Source organism: Diabrotica undecimpunctata, chromosome 6 (genome assembly GCF_040954645.1).
Source record: "Diabrotica undecimpunctata isolate CICGRU chromosome 6, icDiaUnde3, whole genome shotgun sequence".
Lineage (NCBI taxonomy): Eukaryota > Metazoa > Arthropoda > Insecta > Coleoptera > Chrysomelidae > Diabrotica > Diabrotica undecimpunctata.
The window spans coordinates 101,412,249-101,430,820 of record NC_092808.1 but is presented as its reverse complement, the minus strand read 5'-3'; the positions used below and the strand labels follow the sequence as shown (position 1 = coordinate 101,430,820).

Below are 18,572 nucleotides of genomic sequence, written 5' to 3'. Positions count from 1 at the left end.
TACTTGAGTCCATACTTCGACATGTAGCATTAATTTAGAAATCGCATGGTCCAAACAATCGTTTGTTATCCAGCCAGGTTCTAAAACTAGGGTAAGAACTATGCATTCCACATCTACTTTTAACTTATGTGTTCTGCATCTAGAAACATGGTACAATTACTTCATTGCTAGATCAATGAAGATATATACCAATACATTATTTGGCAAAAAAACTTAGTCAAGTATCATTAACTTACTTCTGTGTTATACGTTATAAGTGGATGTGATACGAGTACTATATCCAGTTTTTTTTTCAATTAAAAACAAAAAAAAAATATTTAGCTTTAAAAAAAATTTTGGTGATGATTTATACAATTTTTCGATTCGTACGCATTTGCGGATAGAACAAGCGATAAGGATTCTTAGTTGTTCCTAACTTCAGCATATGACACTTTAGAAAAATCAAAAGCATATAGATATAGTGTAGTTACTTAAGTACAATTTAGCTATTGCAAGAAATATATTTACATATAAATTGCCTCTCTCAAAATAGGCATTAAAAACATATTTTAAGGCCTATGTAGGAAATCAATGAGTGAAGTAAAGTTATTTTGCCAGAAACTAACTTCATATGAAGTAACTAAGTATAGATGGATTCAACAAGACGATAAATTATATCTAAATTTTTTTCAATGGAAATATTGCTTTGAATCATGTTACCATAAAAATCACGTTAAAGATTTCCAACGATGATTTCTAAATGATTTTCAATTAAATAACGATTTTCTAGAGCATGAAATTTTGGATGATTTTATAGTCCAATATTGTTTTTTTTAGGAGTTATGTAATATCATTTCTTTGAATTATTTTTTAAATATTATTATATTATTGTAACAATAGAGAAGAACTATTATCTATTGTTAGTATTACATTACTTCTATGACATTAAATTATATAGACCTATTAGCCTACTGCCCATATATCAAATGTTTTTTGTCTGAATCCAAACCACCAGTTTGGATTCAGACAACAACATATCACCACAGAGCAAATACATCTTTCTCTACAATGGCGCCACAGCATAAATCGAGCTTTTGCCTCGTCCAAACTATGTCTTCAACCTTGCCGGTCCCGCGCCGATTTTTTCCAGGTTCTCACGTCTAGCAAATTTTGCACGTCCACTGCCACTTTATCCTCCAACCTTTTCCGTGGCCTTCCTTTTAGTCTTGCGCCCTGCATTTTACTATATAGGCAATCTAGGCTCTTTTTGGTGATCTTTCGGTTTCTATTCTTACTACATGACCAGCCCATCGAAGTATTCGACGTTTAACGAATTAAGCAAATTCTATATAGAGTCTGTAATTTCCTTCATGAACCTCTAGACAAAGTATAATACTGTTCATCAGCCCTTTTGGATATTTCATAAGCCTTCGATAGAGTTTAGCGCACTGGTTTACTCTACAAACTTAAATAAGTCCTTCCTTTAATTAATTTATTTCCTTATCCCCAAGTCCTACCTCCATGACCGACATTTCCTAGCTAGTAAGACATTACTATCATTAAACAAGTCTTAATCCAATCAAAGCATGGGCTCCACAGAGTAGTGTTCTGGGACGTGTTTTCTACCTCATATATACAGCCGATCTACCTAAGAGCAACGATATCATCACAGCAAGTTACGCAGACGACAAAGCAATTTTAGCTTCATAACTAAATACCAACGTTACTTCCCAGCTACTACAGGCGAATCTCAACAAAATACAAATTTGGCTGAGATAGTTAAGAATAAAAGTAAAAGAGAGCAATTCAATCCATATAATATTTAATAAGAAAAGAAAACACATGCCCACCAGTGTCTTTAAATAACAAAGAGTTACAACCAAAAGATCATGTCCAATACCTGGGTATGCACCTCGGTGGCAGGCAGTTAACATGGAAGAAGCGTATATTTATAAATGGAAAATAACTGGGCCTTAGCTTAGCAGGATTTATACTGATTACTGATTATACCGTCGTATAAGACTGACTTGGGCAGCCTTCGGCAAGCTGAACCATATTTTCAAATCGTCTGATATACCAATATGCCTTAAAAGAAAAACGTTTAATCAGTGTGTTTTGCCAGTGTTAACTTACGGTGCGAAAACGTTGACCATGACAAGGAGAACAGTTCAAAAGATCCGTGTGTGTCAAAGGGCGATGGAGCGTGCTATGTTAGGCGTTTCACTACGAGACAAGATCCCAAATCGCCAGCTACGACAAAGAATAGGAGTTAAGCTAGATGATATCTATGCAGTAGAGAGAGTAGCAACACTGAAATGGAACTGGGCAGGTCACGTGGCTCGAATGACAGATAATAGATGAACAAAACGGATACTGGAATGGAGACCAAGAGATGATGCCTACCGAAGCAGAGGTCGTCCACCAACACGTTGGACTGACGATCTAAAACGTTGTCATAGGAATTGGATGCAACAGGCACAAGATCGAAATAGATGGAAAATTATGAGGGTGATTTATGTCCAGCAGTGGATAAGCGAAGATTGAATGATGATGATGATTAGGTAAAAGATTACATCTATCTTATTAAGCCAGTACGGATATATGGGATCCAGCTATGGGGATCAGCGTCCAGGTCTAATGTAGATATCTTGAGGAAGTTTTAATCAAAAGTCCTATGCGTCATTACAAATGCACCATGATATGTCTTTAATCAGTTCATTACCTATGACCTTCAAGTAAAGACTTTTTTAGAAGGAATCACAAATTGCTCAAAAAAATATGCTCTGTGGCTTGAAAACAATCCTAACAATCTTGCACCGAACATTATGAGGCGACGACCAAATAGAAGACTAAAGCAAAGACTAAATCCCAGTGATCTTTTAATAAATGTGATCTTTTCTGTTTATATAAATTGTATCACATGCTAAAGTATTTTCACCGCTAAACTTTTACAGTAAGTAGGTATATTCATATGAAACAACTGTCAAAATAGACCATTTTATTACCCCCACTAAGGTTTGGTTAGTAACAAAATAACAGACATCCTGATTGCTTATTACACTCATTTTTTATTTATATAATTTCCCTTAATGAAAATAAATATTTAAAATGCATTGTAAATATTTTGAAGGCTTTTAGGGATATAATATGATCTCAAATACTCTATAAAAAGAAAAGACAGGTAAGATTTGATTTCACCTATAGTGCGTCTGCGTGTCCGCTTATACGTATTTCACCCTAAAAGGGATCTTCGGAGCGGCTGTGAACAAACTGTCCTCGAACTCGAACTGTCCAGCAAATTTTCAAAACGAATGGATATCACTGTTTTATGATATAACCAACAAACCAACACAAGAACTGTTTCCGGAAGATAACTTTAGGCGGATGGAGTTTTGTGAATTTATGTTAGATAAACAGAATGAAAATGTACACTTTTTAAAAAATATTTTATTTTCTAACGAATCTTCATTTTCATTACATAAAAAACACAATCCATCCGTTGCAAAGTATTATTCTCGAAAAAATAAACACCTCAGTATTGCAGTGCGAACACAGCATCCGCAAAAGTAAAATGTTTGGACTGGGATGTTAGGCGACCATATTGTCGGTCCATTTTTTATCGAATAACCAAAAAATTAATTTTAGAGCATTATAATAAATATACTACTCTAGAGATAGGATTGCAATAAATCTTAATTTCTATGGTCAACAAAACAATGTCGTTATCTGTATATATATATATATATATATATATATATATATATATATATATATATATATATGATGTTAGAGAAACACTCTTTTGACTTTTTGTCTAGCTTTCGGAATTGTTTTATTCCTTTTTCAAGACATAGTCGTTGATAATTATTTACAATAAACTTTGACACTCAACATTAATAACACAAATATAAAATATAATAATGGATAAAATACATTCTAAAATTTAGGTAAGGATAGTAAAACTTAGTTTAGTTTATTTCATGACATCTTTTGATGGTGTGTTTTACTCTGAGAGAAATTTTTTTCATTGGAAACAACATTAGGAGCAAAAAAATCATAAGACATTTGTTAATAAATCTTAAAATACTTAAATATTTAGTTTTGTCTAACTGTCGACAAGCATTTAAATAAGATTTACTAGGTTCAACTTCGTGCATAGATCCCACTATTATAATGTAACGTCCACAAGAATCTGTAGTTTATATGCAATAAATTAAATGTATTGATTTTCCACTATCTACTTGATTTTTTTTATGGTATCGTTGTAGATTTAAAGTACATAATTTTTTCTCAGTGTACTTACATCGGGAACACTTTTCTTGGAAAATTTTTCTAAAAAACTTTTAAAATAAGATTTTCCAGGTCTTTTTTTCTATTGGGAAAGAAGTAGCTGGAATTGATAGCTTATCTCTGGCCAAACCAAACTATGTAAAGAAATTTATCCTGAATTTCTTTCCACAAAGATAAGATGTCCACTTTTTTGTCTTCTCGTTCTTCTGCTAGATCTATTCAGTTCGTCGTTAAGGCGTACCCTGGTCTTGTACAATGACAAAATTTTAAGATCGTTCTCGGCGTAAGAGGACCCAGAAGTAAATTTAACTTCATTGTTTGTGGCTTCAAGTTTGAGGCTCTCTTTTTCAAATTTCTTATATAATTCTGAAATGTCTTGAAGCCATTATTTATAAGACCAGTTAATAAATCTGTATATATCCAAATAATCAATAGTATCAAAACCAAATCGTCCTGTAGTACTGATCAACTATCCATAAACAATTTCTTAAATCTCCCAAAAAATGTGTTAGAATTCCTGGTCTCACCAATTAATGATTCCTTTGAAAAAGTTATATTTTCAGAGTGCCTAAAGACAGCATTAATATTTGTTTTCATAAGGGTGGTAAAAAATACCTGCAACTATAGACCCATTGCCTTACTACCGGTACTATCCAAAATTATTAAGAGACTTATAAAAGCCCGACTTATGTCCTTTCTCGTTGAAAGCAACATTCTGTCACAAACTTAGTTCGGCTTTTTATCTAATAAATGTACCAGTGGTGCTATGTTTTCTGTACTATATGAGGTTTACCAAGCACTAAACAATAATCTTTACACTGACCCTTTTTTTGTGACTATGCTAAAGCTTTTGATTGTATCATTTTGATAAAAAAACTAAATTTCTATGGAACTCAAGGTATTTCTTTGGTTCCAATCTTACTTAGGGAATAGGAAACAACTAGTTAGAGCAAATGATACTGACTCTAGTCACAAAAGGATTGTATGTGGGGTACCACCAGGTTCAGTGTTAGGTCCTTTACTTTTCTTTATCTTTATAAATGACATCACTAATTTAAAAATCGATGGAAATTTTTTTCTTTTTGCTGATGATACCCGTATCAACTGGTATCATCACCAGTATCAAACTCTACTATTGTAACTCTTTATTCAACTATTACTTTTGATTTACTTAAAATTTAAAAAAATACTTAAAATAAAAGAAAAATAAAAACCTGGTCCGAGTCTAACTTACTCTCTTTTAACGTGGATAAGACCATAGCATTATCCTATAAAGGAGTTCTTCAACACTTGCTTCTTAATATTAGCCAGATCAGTATCCTTGATTCAGTAAAATTTCTTGGTATTTTAATAAGACAGACTTAAGTGGTTCCTTCATATGGATTTATTAAGAAAGAAACTAGTCTGAGCCAGCCTTGCAATAAGATCTGTTTCGAAGAAAATCAATTTAACATTTTCCAAAATATCATATTTATCTTTGTTGGAGTCTCATCTTCGATATGGTCTTCCTTTTTGGGGTTCTAGTACAGCTGCCTAATCTGATGTTATTTTTAAATTAGAAAAAAGAGCAATAAGGTATCTGTTTGGCCTCAGAAGCATTTAAAAAAATCACGAGATTTTTACGTTTCCCTCTTTATATATTTTAGAAACTGTTTGCTTAATTCGTAAACATCTACATGTTTTTCCAGCAACACCTAAATCATAAATACTCTTCTTTATAGTATAAATTCTTTAAAATAGCAAAAGCCTATCAAGTAACAAGTAACTAGAGTACTTTTTTTCTACTAGTATTTGGGTAATACAGTAGACTCCCTCTATAACAAGAACTGAAATGGCAGACTAATTACCTCGTTATAAGCGGATCTCGTTATATCCAACAACAATAATACTGTGCATACATATGAATATGTAGTTTTCTAAAACATTAACTTTCTATAGTGAAGCCATTTGGAGCAATATAAGATGCTAATAAATATTGTTTGAATGGCGTTTTTGAAAAAAGTTGTTTACTTTTATTGTCATTGAAATACATTAAAACAAAAAAGAGTTGTTTACTTTTATTGTCAATGATATACGTTAAAACAAAAAATCTGTATTCTGTAAGTCTGAATAAAGCGTATTTTCAAGAATAACATAAACTATTGCGTCTGCAATTGGAAGAAGTCTGTCATTTTTAACTGCTTTAAATTGTTCAGTATTCGATCTATCATATTTTCTAAAGATGTGAAACAGTTTTATGCTTCTTCATTTGCGTTTTTTCTTTGGATAAAGTTTCTGACAACCTGTAAAACACTTTCCACATCTTGTCTATTAGGACCTATATTATTAGGTGTGAATGGTCAACCTCCTACAATGACACTTGTGAATCATAAATTGTAAATTTCCAACTAAGAATCATAAATTGTAAGAATTTTATTGCGGGCGGCGCAGTTAAAAAGGGTATTTATTTATAGCTACAGCCGGGCCAAAACGTAAAAAACACGTTTTTCAATCTTATTTTATCTCGTTATAAGAAAATTTACCTCGCTATAGAGGGTTATAGTTCAATAGAAATTTCACGGGACATCTAATGTACCTCGTTATAAGCGAAACCTCGTAATAACCGTGTTCGTTATAGAGGGAGTATACTGTATATGCAGCAACTTCAACTTACGAATTAGTTCGTAAGGTTTTATTATCCAATTTGCAACTTATTTAAATTTTGCAATGTATTGTTTACTTTATTATCTTTTATTTTGTGATATTGACGATTAATGTAATTTTAAAAAATTTTAATTGTTATTGTTATTTTCTGACTTTTTGTAAGCTTTGTCCATAACATTGTATAAATTTCAATGACATTAAAGCATATTGCTATTCTGTTCTATTCTCTGAATGCTGTCTCGTGTTTCTTGTTTCAAGGAACGGCCCCATCCCGATAAATCGAAAGCTTCCAATTTGTAGCGAGGCTCGATAATAATTAATTATGATTCATCGATATGAATTATTAAAACAGAAAACCTTTTAATTTCTATAAATATTTTTACTTTGCAAACATAACACAGATACTTATATAACTTTAATTTCCAAATCATTCCGATAATATTAAAAGTGCAGTTTTTGCAGGACATGCGGGACCCGTCCCGCAGAAAAATAGCTGTTCCGTCGCGCAGCAAAAATCGCTGTCCCGTGCCTTTCGTTTCAGATAAATAGGCGATACTGACTGGTTCACTATGAATATCTTGAGATAGTCTAGTATCCAGTAATATAATAATTATTTTCTAATTACTGTCATTTTTGTGAATTTATTTTCGTATATAATATCCATCGAGCAAAAAGACAGCAAAGGGAATGTAAAGGTAGTGGGGGCAAAAATTTTGTTAGACGGGAAGTGCCATTTTGAGAGCCCACATTAAACAAGGAAGGAGAGTCTCTTTCCTTGTTTAAGAAATCAAATTTAGTTGGGTTATGTTATTGTTTGTCTTAACTGTCACATGAAAGCTTATTTATATTGAAGTTTTTTTAAAAATTGTGTCACATTTTAGAGTATTATCGTTATTATTTAATTAAAACTTTCTCGTCTAAGACACATTCTGAAAAATATTTTATAGCTACTGTTTTACGACCTTATAAAAAAACATAAAATATTTTCCTAATTAAAACCGCAGAACAAATAACAATCAGAATACCCACTCTCAGAAGCCGCCTTTGAAGTTTGTTAGCACGCGATCGCCATATTTTAAACGGAAACATAGACTCGGATTGAGAAATTTGTGACAGAACTGTAATTTAAACTTTTAGAGATTAATAATTTAGTACATTTGAAATAATTTAATCTATTTTTCAACTAAAAGTACGAATAAAATAGTGCACATTATGTCTATAGTTGCCTTAAATAAATTAAACCGGGTTAATTTTTCTATGCACATCAGCTAAAATGTCACTGAACAGCACTGGTTCCGTTTAAAACATGACTGATTCCGTCTGCGCGAACGAGATGCACGTACTTATTTTTTCAAGCAGAGTTGCATTCTGATTGTTTATTATTCTGTGTTAAAACAATCATTATATTAAAATTTTCAAACTTTGTATTAATTCCATTAGATAAATTAGAACTTCTACACCACTGTATGATTATTGTGAAGTGTCATAAAATTTAAATTTGGCGCCTTTGCATTTCCGGATATGTCCGCCATATTAAGAGGCCGCTTTTATGATTTTTGGTCTCCTTTTCATAACGATTAGATTCACTCTGTTGTCTTTTTGCTCGATGATAATATCATAAGAGTGAAAATTTTGCCGGTAATATTTTCGACTGGTATGAAAGTTGGTTGCCTGGCAATTTTCGCGAATTATCGCAATCGCAATCGCAAAGTTTCATAAGCGAAAATTGCCAAAAGGCAACAAACTTGAATGAAACCAGAAGAAATTTGCCGGTAAATAATTTTCTCTCAAATGATATTCGACAAGACTATTTCACGAGACAACTAATGCACCATATCAACGAAAAATAATCTTAATTTATTTGTTAACAATAATTATTAATGTACAATTATTAAAAGCTATAGTAGTTTGCTCATTATTTTCTACCAAATCATGATTTTGTGTATTATTGACCTGCAGCATTTGGGAACTCGAAGGTCCAGCTTCATTTGTTGTTATGAGATTTTTGATCAACTTCTGGTGGTGACTGAAATCTAGCTGTAGATATGATTTTAGAAAGCTTGCATTTGAGTGACCCGTTAATTTAATTAACTCCTGTTGAGAAACACCTTGCTTAAACAAGGCTGACACAGCTGAAGATGGATGAGAATGGTTTGTTATTTTATGTTTTTTTGTGTCTATTCCAATTTTTTCAAATGACAGTTTTGTCCACTTAGCCACGGTGTTGATTCCAAGTGAACAGTTTTGAACCGAGATCCATCCTTCCAGTGGGGGTGAACAGTAAAAAAGAGTCTGCCTAATAAAATCTTTGGTCCACTTTTTTCCATTCATTTTAAAAATAATCTAACTGGGCATACATTTTCGTTTGATGAATTTATTACCAGCCATTTGCTGCTTGCCAAACTTGATTTATTTTGGAAAAAATGCTGTTGTATTCAATTTGGCCCGTAAATTCTCTCATAACATCAAATATTTTGTGGAAAAAGTGAATCTTGCAGTTTACCCTCTCCAAGTAAGTTAAAATGAGCAAAGGTGAAAAAACTTTTTTTGTGCTCCATTGGGGTTTCCTCGTCGCAGCTTTGGATGATTTTTAATAGTTTTTCGGTGGATAATGCTTTTGTACTGAGTTTTCTTTTTTCTTGAACACTTTGAAGCTGCCTACGCTTGGCATCTCTGTCCAATCTTGCACATTTGAAATATATATCTGTGAAAAGGTCGATTTTTATGCGGTACTCCGTAAAATATTTTTCTTGTACCATTTTTGCTTTTGTAGTATTCCACATTGACTTTATAGACGACTATTTCTAGTCTTCGCCATTGCCTTTTTTTATGTTAAAGGCATAATCTCGGAGAATTTTTCCTAGTTTCGTTATGGTAGTACCTACATCTTTAAAGCATAAAATCACGGACAGGAAGGAGATTTGTCAGTAGGAAACGTGGCGTTGCTATGTCGTTTTATCAGTTAAAAGTAGTTTAGTTAAGTAGTCAAATATATTTCGAAATAGCGTGTTGACATCTAGTTAACTATAATTATTGCTCTCTATAATGTCAGTATCAAAGTTATTATGTAATGGCAGGTCTTCATCTGGCATAATTTAGTTGGTTATGTCTAGTAATTCTTTTTCAGAAAGATATTTCCTGTAGATCTAGTTGATTCGTTTTTGGTGGTTCCATATTACTGACGATATTTTTATAAACTCTGAGAAAAATAAGACTTCTTAGCTAAAATTTCTTCTAAACACTAAATATTTGTTTACATACTTTTGTTTCATACTAATTAGGTTTACATCTTAGATACACCATTTCAGCTTACTCTTTTCTTATAAAAAACACTAATGAAAAATAGAAAACTAAGTGAGAATTGGTAAAATAAAGTAACTATCCGGGCACACTGGACACTACAACTTAAGTTAATACTACTACTAAGAGAGAAAGAGAGAGAATGAGAGAGAATGAGAGAATGAGAGAGAGAGAGAGAATGAGAGAGAGAGAAGAGAGAGGAGAGAAGGAAAGAGAGAGGAGAGAAAGGAGAGAGAGGGAGAGAGAGAAATAAAGAGAGAGAGAGAGAGAGAGAGAGAGAGAGAGAGAGAGAGAGAGAGAGAGAGAGAGAGAGAGAGAGAGAGAGAGAGAGAGAGAGAGACAGTCAGATAGAAGCCAACGAACTATGTACAATATATGAAGTATGAAGTATATACGAATTTAAACAGTGTGGTATTTTAAGATTCAATCGACTACCAAAGAGTTATCTATTATTAAAAAAAAATTGTACGATACTCCTGGTTAAGTTAAGCGTTATGAGTTATGAATCCCTATTTACGAGAACACAATACTGTCAACATAATACGTCATATTACTATTAACTTCAAGCTTGTGTATTGTAAATTATACTATAGAAAATTAACAACAAGTTATAAAATTAGAACTACTTTATTTGATTTTAAGATACAAACTTATTTTTAAAGGAAATTATTTTGGAAACATAGTTTTAATATTTAAGTTCCGCTAAGTTTCTGTTATTTCCATATCAATTACAATATCTTCATGACAATACACTCATGACAAAAAAAAGCTATTCATCAATTTTGCCGATATCCTTTGAGACCACCCTTCACAATATATTTACATAATCGAATGACATGTCTGTGATAGCATAGTAAACATGGATGATAGAGTATTGATATTTTGATAAGAGATTAGTGTCTATTGAAAATATATTATGTTAATGTGTGGTGTTGTAGTATGTGTTCCTTCTAATAGTTATAGAAAGAGGTAATGTAACAAAAATTGTGAGCACAGTGTGTTTTTTTAAATTTTTTTAATTTTAATTTCTTAACCCCAAAAGATTGGATTTTATGTAAACTTTTTGATATTGGAAACCACAATTTTAAAGACTGATAAATCAGAAATGTACTAGGTACTCACAACTGATTACTTTGCTCCTACATTTTTAATTGTAGTTGTTATATACCAATTTGTCAGCAAAAGGAATATATTCAACAGTATTTTCTGTCGAACATTAATAGTCTGTTTTCTGCTGTATTAGAAAGCCCCCTTGTTTTAGTCTATACTTTAGGACTAGTATCTTAGTTTTTCTTGTTAGACAATGGCTTCTAAGGTGTTTATTTGTTCATATTAACTTCAATTTGCAACCGTTATTCTTCGATTAATACAAATCGGCCAAAATTCGGTCTTGGTATTGCAGTCTTGGTTTTGTTCTTGCGTTTTCGCAAGATCAAGACCAAGACCAAGACCAAGGACCACCTAATTTAGCAAGACCAAGATCAACATTAAAAATTTGTATTAGCACTTTTTGTGTGGCCGGGAGCACCTAACACAACAAGTTTTTAGGTCGGGAAGATCATGCACCGACGCTATATTTATAATGAGGCAAGTGCAAGAGAAATCATTAGAATACAACAAACCAGCATATCTATGTTTCGTGGACCTTAAGAAGGAATTAGACCGGATCAAATTAAAAGACGTTATCCACTTACTGTACGCAAGAGAGATACCTCTAGGAATAATTAAAACCATCGAAAATATCTACCAAAACAACACAATAAAAGTAAAAGTAAACTAAAAAAGGATACCAAATGGTAGAAAAACAACTTAAAATAATCTGCTATGCAGACGACGCAATACTATATACTCTCTCAAAGTGAAGATGATTTACAACGTATGCTGCACCAATTTAATATAACCGCCAGAAAATTTAACATGTTAATTTCCCCAAAAAAGAGAAAATGCATGGTTACAACAGCAAATTTACTAAGATGTAAATTGGAGCTAGAAGGTCAGATAATAAGAGAAGTGATGGAGTTTAAATATATGGGCATCACGTTATCTAGCTAGAGAAAGCTCGAAACTGAAGTGGAAGATCAAATGAATAGAGCAAACAGAGCCGCAGGCTGCCTGAATGAAACAATATGGAGAAATAAAAATATCGGAAAAGAAATGCAAGGCACAATTTACAAAACAGTCATCAGACCAATAATGACATACGCGGCAGAAACAAGACCTGACACAGAGAGAACAAAAAGAATGTTAGAAACAGCAGATATGTATATAAATTTATGTTAAGACTTTATGGGACAAAGCTAGAAGTACAGATATACGACGTAGATGCAAGGTGGAGAACATCAAGAACTGGGAAAGAAATGGAAGAGTAGAATGGAACGATCATATAAGCCGAATGACAACAAATAGAGTAGTAAAGACGGCTAGAGACGGTTCCGCAATAGGAAGACGATCAGTAGGAAGACCACGAAAACGGTGGAACGACAACTTACTGGAGGCACATTGAAAAACAGACAGAATCATGTCTATATAAAAAGAAGAAGAAGACTTTTTATGTAGAATAAACCGTTTTCTCAGAAACAACGCTTGAAGCGACCGGCAATTTTAATGGATTAAGCGTGTGAATCCATTTTATAAACAAAATTTGTATCAACTTGACTTGGTAAAAATTTTACAGCTTTTAATTAGTGTCCTATAGACAAAACTGAAAATGGGTTTTAAATGTGAAAAGTACGCCATTTTTGTATTTTGCCGTAAATAGCAAAAATCTTTAAAAATAGAAAATTTTAAAGAACCGTATCTTGCTTAAAGTTAGTCCTAGAGACTTCTGCACTAGTATATTTTAAAAGGAATTATATTTTTCTAGCACCATTGCATAAACCTAAATTTGAGAGCAAGAAGGGCAAGAAGGTTATACACAATGTTTGCGAAAAAAAGGGAAAATAAAAAAATAGATAGTGGTTAATTTTAAAAAATCGTATCTTGGATACAGTGAACTCTAAAGGTTTCTACCAAACGTCATTTGAAAAAGAAAGGATAAAAATGCTTTTCTGGAAAGCAATGCCTTTAGCTATAGCCTTGTGGAAAAAGTTATGGAACAAAAAAACCGCATATTTTCGTGTTTCTTTGCTTCATTTTTTGAATATATTTTTGCCAAATAAATTTTTTTTTACTTAAAAGCTTGAGATTTAGATAGAAAATTTAATTTCTAAAACTTTTCAGTATATGTATATGTACGAAAAGTGTTTAGAATTCACGTAAATTCACCCTAGTACATAGTGACTAATTCATCCCTTTCTCAAAAACGCACCCCTTTAAATAGTAGCACTCCGCGGTTTTTCATATCTGGGTGTCCATTGACCATAAGAAACAATAAAACCATTTTAAAGTTGTAGTTATTTTCTAAAGTACATAACCAATAGCCTAAAATTATTCTACTATCTTCTAAAGCAGCTGTCGGTCTTATTAACAAAAGTTTTTCGAACGTGTGATAAAAATACTGACAGTAGACTGATCGGTCGATTTTATATTCTCAGGTTCTTTAAATATGAATAGAATTTGAGATCGGATATTATTGTTATCCGATTGAAAACCATTTGGTTAAAAACCACAACTAACACAGTATGTGTATTGCATATTTATTTATTTTACTGCACTTAATTAGGCACATTTACACAAATTTTACACACCTTATAAGTGCTCTGATTTTGTTTTATTTGATTAATGTGCTAAAGACACAGACAAAAATAATATCCTGTCGCCAGAATACCGCCGCAAAGAATACGTTTTTAAATTTACTTAATACTGAAATTTAATTTATTTCGCCGATTAAACATGCAGTTAGTTAACTACATGGATGGCAGCATGTTACACTCTTTAATTCTGAGAAACCACCGTAAATTAAAATGGCATGGATAACATTTTGTAATTTAAAATTACAACAAGAAATAAACTTAGCGTGTACAGAAAATGTTGAAATTTTAAAAAAATCAGATTCGGAAACAAACAGTTTTGTTGCGAAACAAAATCACTGGTATTTAAAAGTTTTTTTATGTACTCATATTGTCTCAAATCTATTAGAACGGACACGGAGAATGTATGGTGATTGTGATACATAAAATTGTGTTATGATTCGGTCTATTCTTTTTAGAGTTTTAGAGTGATTGTTTTTAGAGTTTATGATTTTGTGTGAAATGCAGGTATTCATAGATGGCAGAATAATATTGGGAGTAACCTTCATCTTACGACAGCAAAGACCTTTTCTTCGCCTCTACTGTCATCGTTGGGGGCATATATTCCTATTATGGTTATAACTCTTCCTTTTATTTTTATGTCTACACTGATTATCCTTTCATGTATGGCTAGAGATGGTCACAAACTCGAACTTGGCTCGGCTTGGCGCGAGACTCAGTTCGTTGGACGAATCGAGCTTCGAGCTCAAGTCGGTTTGTTTCTTGCGAACCGAGCTTCGGGCCGAACCAAATTTTTTTTACATCCACTCTATTCTTCTTTATGGTGCCGAAGCTGGGAGTGTTAATGTTGACTTAATGAGAAAGCTGGAAGCTGTTGATATGCGGCTTTTTAGACGAATTTTGAAAATACCATTGACCGATCATATTACGAACGAAATTGTGTTGCACTAAATGGGGTGAGATAGACAACTTTTGACCACCATTAAAAGAAGAAAGATAGCGTATTTGGGAAAAATTCTTAGAAATAAGAAGTACGAGTTGTTGCAGCTGATTATAAAGGGTAAAATGGAAGAAAAAAGAGGTCCTGGTAGACGACAAATATCCTGACTGAAGAACATTTGCGACTGGACTGGAATAAACACACAGACGCTTTTAAGAAAAGCAGAAGATAAAGATGAATTTACAATGATTCCAACCTTTGGAGAAGAGAAGGAGAAGAATAAGTTGTTAATTTAACCCTGGACTACACACGTGTCAGTCAAAAGGATCGAGCCGTAATAAATTTTAAAATGGCGCCCCTTGTATAGCGAAGGTGGTACAGACCTTCCTGGAATGCTTCAAGCGGTTTTCCCCTTACCGACTGGCGTTATATTATTTCAGTTTTTATTTGGCCTTTGAGAGATACAGTGTAATATTTTTGTAGTCAGTACTTTTAACCGTGCTCGTGTATATAAGTATCAAAGATATTTGTGTTTCAGTTTCACCGTTTTAGATATTGGTGTGTTTTTTACAGTTAATAATACGGTAAGTGAACCCTGTGTGTGGTTTTTTTATGATAATTCTTAAGTCTAGTATTTAAGTGAAAAATATAATCACATGTATGGTGATTTGTAATAGTATTTCTTTATTTGCAAGTTATGTGTTCTTACGGAAAGGAATAAAGCGTATTTTAGCCATATGTGCTAAAATTGGGAGCGACGATGAGATAGGTGGACCTCCTAAAGACCAAGATGACGTTTTGTAAAACAATGATCACGACTCTAATTCAGAGCAATTAGAAGGAGAAGAGATACCAGATTTTAGAGCGATACTCATCAAGATCTAAATACTCATCTGTGTTTTGTGGAAAGGGGCAAAAAACGTTGTGGAATAAATCTCCCGCAGCTACTTAAAAAAAATACCAGAAGCAGAAACATAGTGACTCAATCTTCTAGAGTAATTGGAAAAGCCAGAGAAGCAAAAACCATTATTGATGCCTGGCAATTGTTTTTTCCAGACTTCGTCATCAGCGAAATAGTTGAACACACAAACAAATATATTCTAAAGCTTTGGACAAATTACAGTAGAGAAAGAGGTGCCGCCAGTACAAATATGAAAGAAATTAAAGCACTTATTGGTCTTCTATATTTTGCTGGAGTCTTGCGGTCATCACACCTACATTTGAGAAATATGTGGGCACAAGACGGAACCGGCGTAGAGATTTATCATCTTACAATGGAAATTAATGGATTTCAAGTTTTGTTGCTAACGCTTCGCTTTGACGATCTTAATGATAGAGAGGAAGAGAAACAGTACGATAAGCTATTTCCTATAAGAGAATTTTTTGATGGATTTGTTGAGCGATGCAAAGCCAATTATGCTCAAAAGTGAATTTGTAATTGATGAAATGCTTGAGCCATTTCGCGGCACATGTGGACTTCGGCAATATATACCGAATAAACCTGCAAAGTATGAAATCAAAATTTTAGCGCTTATTGATTCCACGTCATATTACACTTATTCTAGAGGTGTATGTTGGGAAAATATAACCATAACCAGATGGGAAAAGGTTATGAAATGAGAGGCAACGTAAATATTTATGTATTATAGTTATAAATAATATCTTTTAACAATAAATTTTACAAAAAAAATATTTTTTATTTAAAAATTAAATCTATACGTGTTATTTTTCTTGAATTATGCTTATTATTATTACAATAATTACTTCTCTTGACTCAAAACATTACAAATATATTTTACACAAATTAATTGCTATTGTATAATTATAAATAAAAACTATGGAATTAATATGTATATATATATATATATATATATATATATATATATAATTAGTATATTACAATTTATATACCTAATTTCACTTCTGTATAAATAATTTGATTTTCAAATAAAAAATTAATTTTTTGGTATAATTTATTTTTAAAGGACACTATTTACAACTAAAATATATAAATATTTTAGTTACCTATTATTTCATAACCTTTTCTACTAATAAAAAAATAATGGGAGAAAGTAAAATTTTTCAAACATTTATTTTAAAACGTTGAGACAAATTACTCGTTTAAATAAACAACTCACAAATCAACTAATTAAAATTTTATTATCTATGCAACGAGGTACCCTAAATTAAAAAAAATTAAAAAAAAACATCGTTTTCGTTGATTAGAATCAAAGATATTGCGACTTTTAAAAATTTGAATTTAATAACTCAGTTTTTGAAGAATCTAGAAATAAAGAAAATGCTCGGGTTCTATTTTTTTGAATAATTTGATAAAAGGATTTTCTTTTTTCTTCAATTTGGTGCTTTCAGAACTCATGTAAACCTAATACTTTACATATAATAATTTTGTAGATAAAAGCTTTCGGAGATAAACAATTTCAATTTTGCACTAACTGTTAAGTAAAACTTCTTGAAAATTTTATAGCTGAATATATGTGAGATTGTCCTATTATCACGCGAAATTAAAGTTTTCTGTGCATTTTTTTTTTAAGCTATTAGTCTGTCTTGTCTATTGGGACGCGTGTTGGAGATAAAAACTTCCCTACCCAGTCCGCTGTGCATTTTGTACTGACGAACTGTCTCCATAATCTTAGATAAGAATGGTTAATCTACTATGATACTTAAGTCGCTTTACAAATACTATCTTTATTGGTTACCTACAATTTTTTGTTCATTTCTTTCCAAAAATACCTTCATTATCATCATCATCAACCTGTATGCGTTCACTGCTGGACATAGGTCTCCCTTAGCTCTCTCCATCTGTCTCTGTCTTGTGCATCTTGCATCCAGTTATTGCTACTGGGCGTCAGGTCGTCAGTTCATCTAGTTGGTGGGCGTCCTCTGCTAGGTATTGCTCCTTGCCTTGGTCTACACTCTAAAATACGTTCTGTCCATCGGTTGTCTGATAATCTGGCGACGTGTCCTGCTCAATTCCATTTTAACGAAGCGATTTTTTCGATAGCGTCTGTTATTTTTGTTCTGCGACGTATTTCTTCGTTTGAGATTCAGTCTCTCAGAGAGACACCCAACATCTGGGGCTCCATAGCCTTCTGAGTCACGCGAATCTTATTAACTACCTTTTCTGTGAGTATTAATGTTTCCGCTCCATAAGTGAGTATAGGTAACACACATTGGTCAAAGATTTTCCTTTTGAGGCAGATGGGTAGATCCGATTTAAATACATAGTTTAATTTGTCAAACGCTGCCCAGGCTAATCCTATGCGACGTGGAACCTAACATGTCTGGTTATCTCTGCACAACCGAATCTTATGTCCTAGGTACTTACAAAATGTAGTTTGCACAATATCCCTTCCATCAACAGCAATAGTTCGATTTAGCACCAGATTAGTCATTATTTGCGTCTTGTTTATATTAATCTTTAGTCCGACCTCCAAGGAACTGTGATATAATTTTTCAAACATTATTATTGCATCATCCATACGATCGGCTATAAGGACGATGTCATCTGCAAATCTTAAATGATTGAGCTTCTCTTCATTTATGTTGATACCATGCTCGTTCAGATGCGCCTTCTTACGAGTATGTTCTAAAAGCGTCGTGAATGAATAGCTTTGGAGAGACTGTGTCTCCTTGTCGTACACCTCGCTGTATACAGAATTTATTTGTTTCTTGTTCAGTTAGTTTTACGCCAGCTGTGGCATTTTGGTAGA

The 18,572-nt window shown here is 32.7% G+C and overlaps 1 protein-coding gene across 3 annotated transcripts in view; it reads left to right on the top strand.

Annotated features, from left to right (window-relative positions):
• LOC140443645 (aquaporin AQPAe.a-like) overlaps positions 1–18,572 on the top strand; it is a 247,935-nt gene that overhangs the window by 80,752 nt on the left and 148,611 nt on the right. The window lies entirely within an intron of this gene.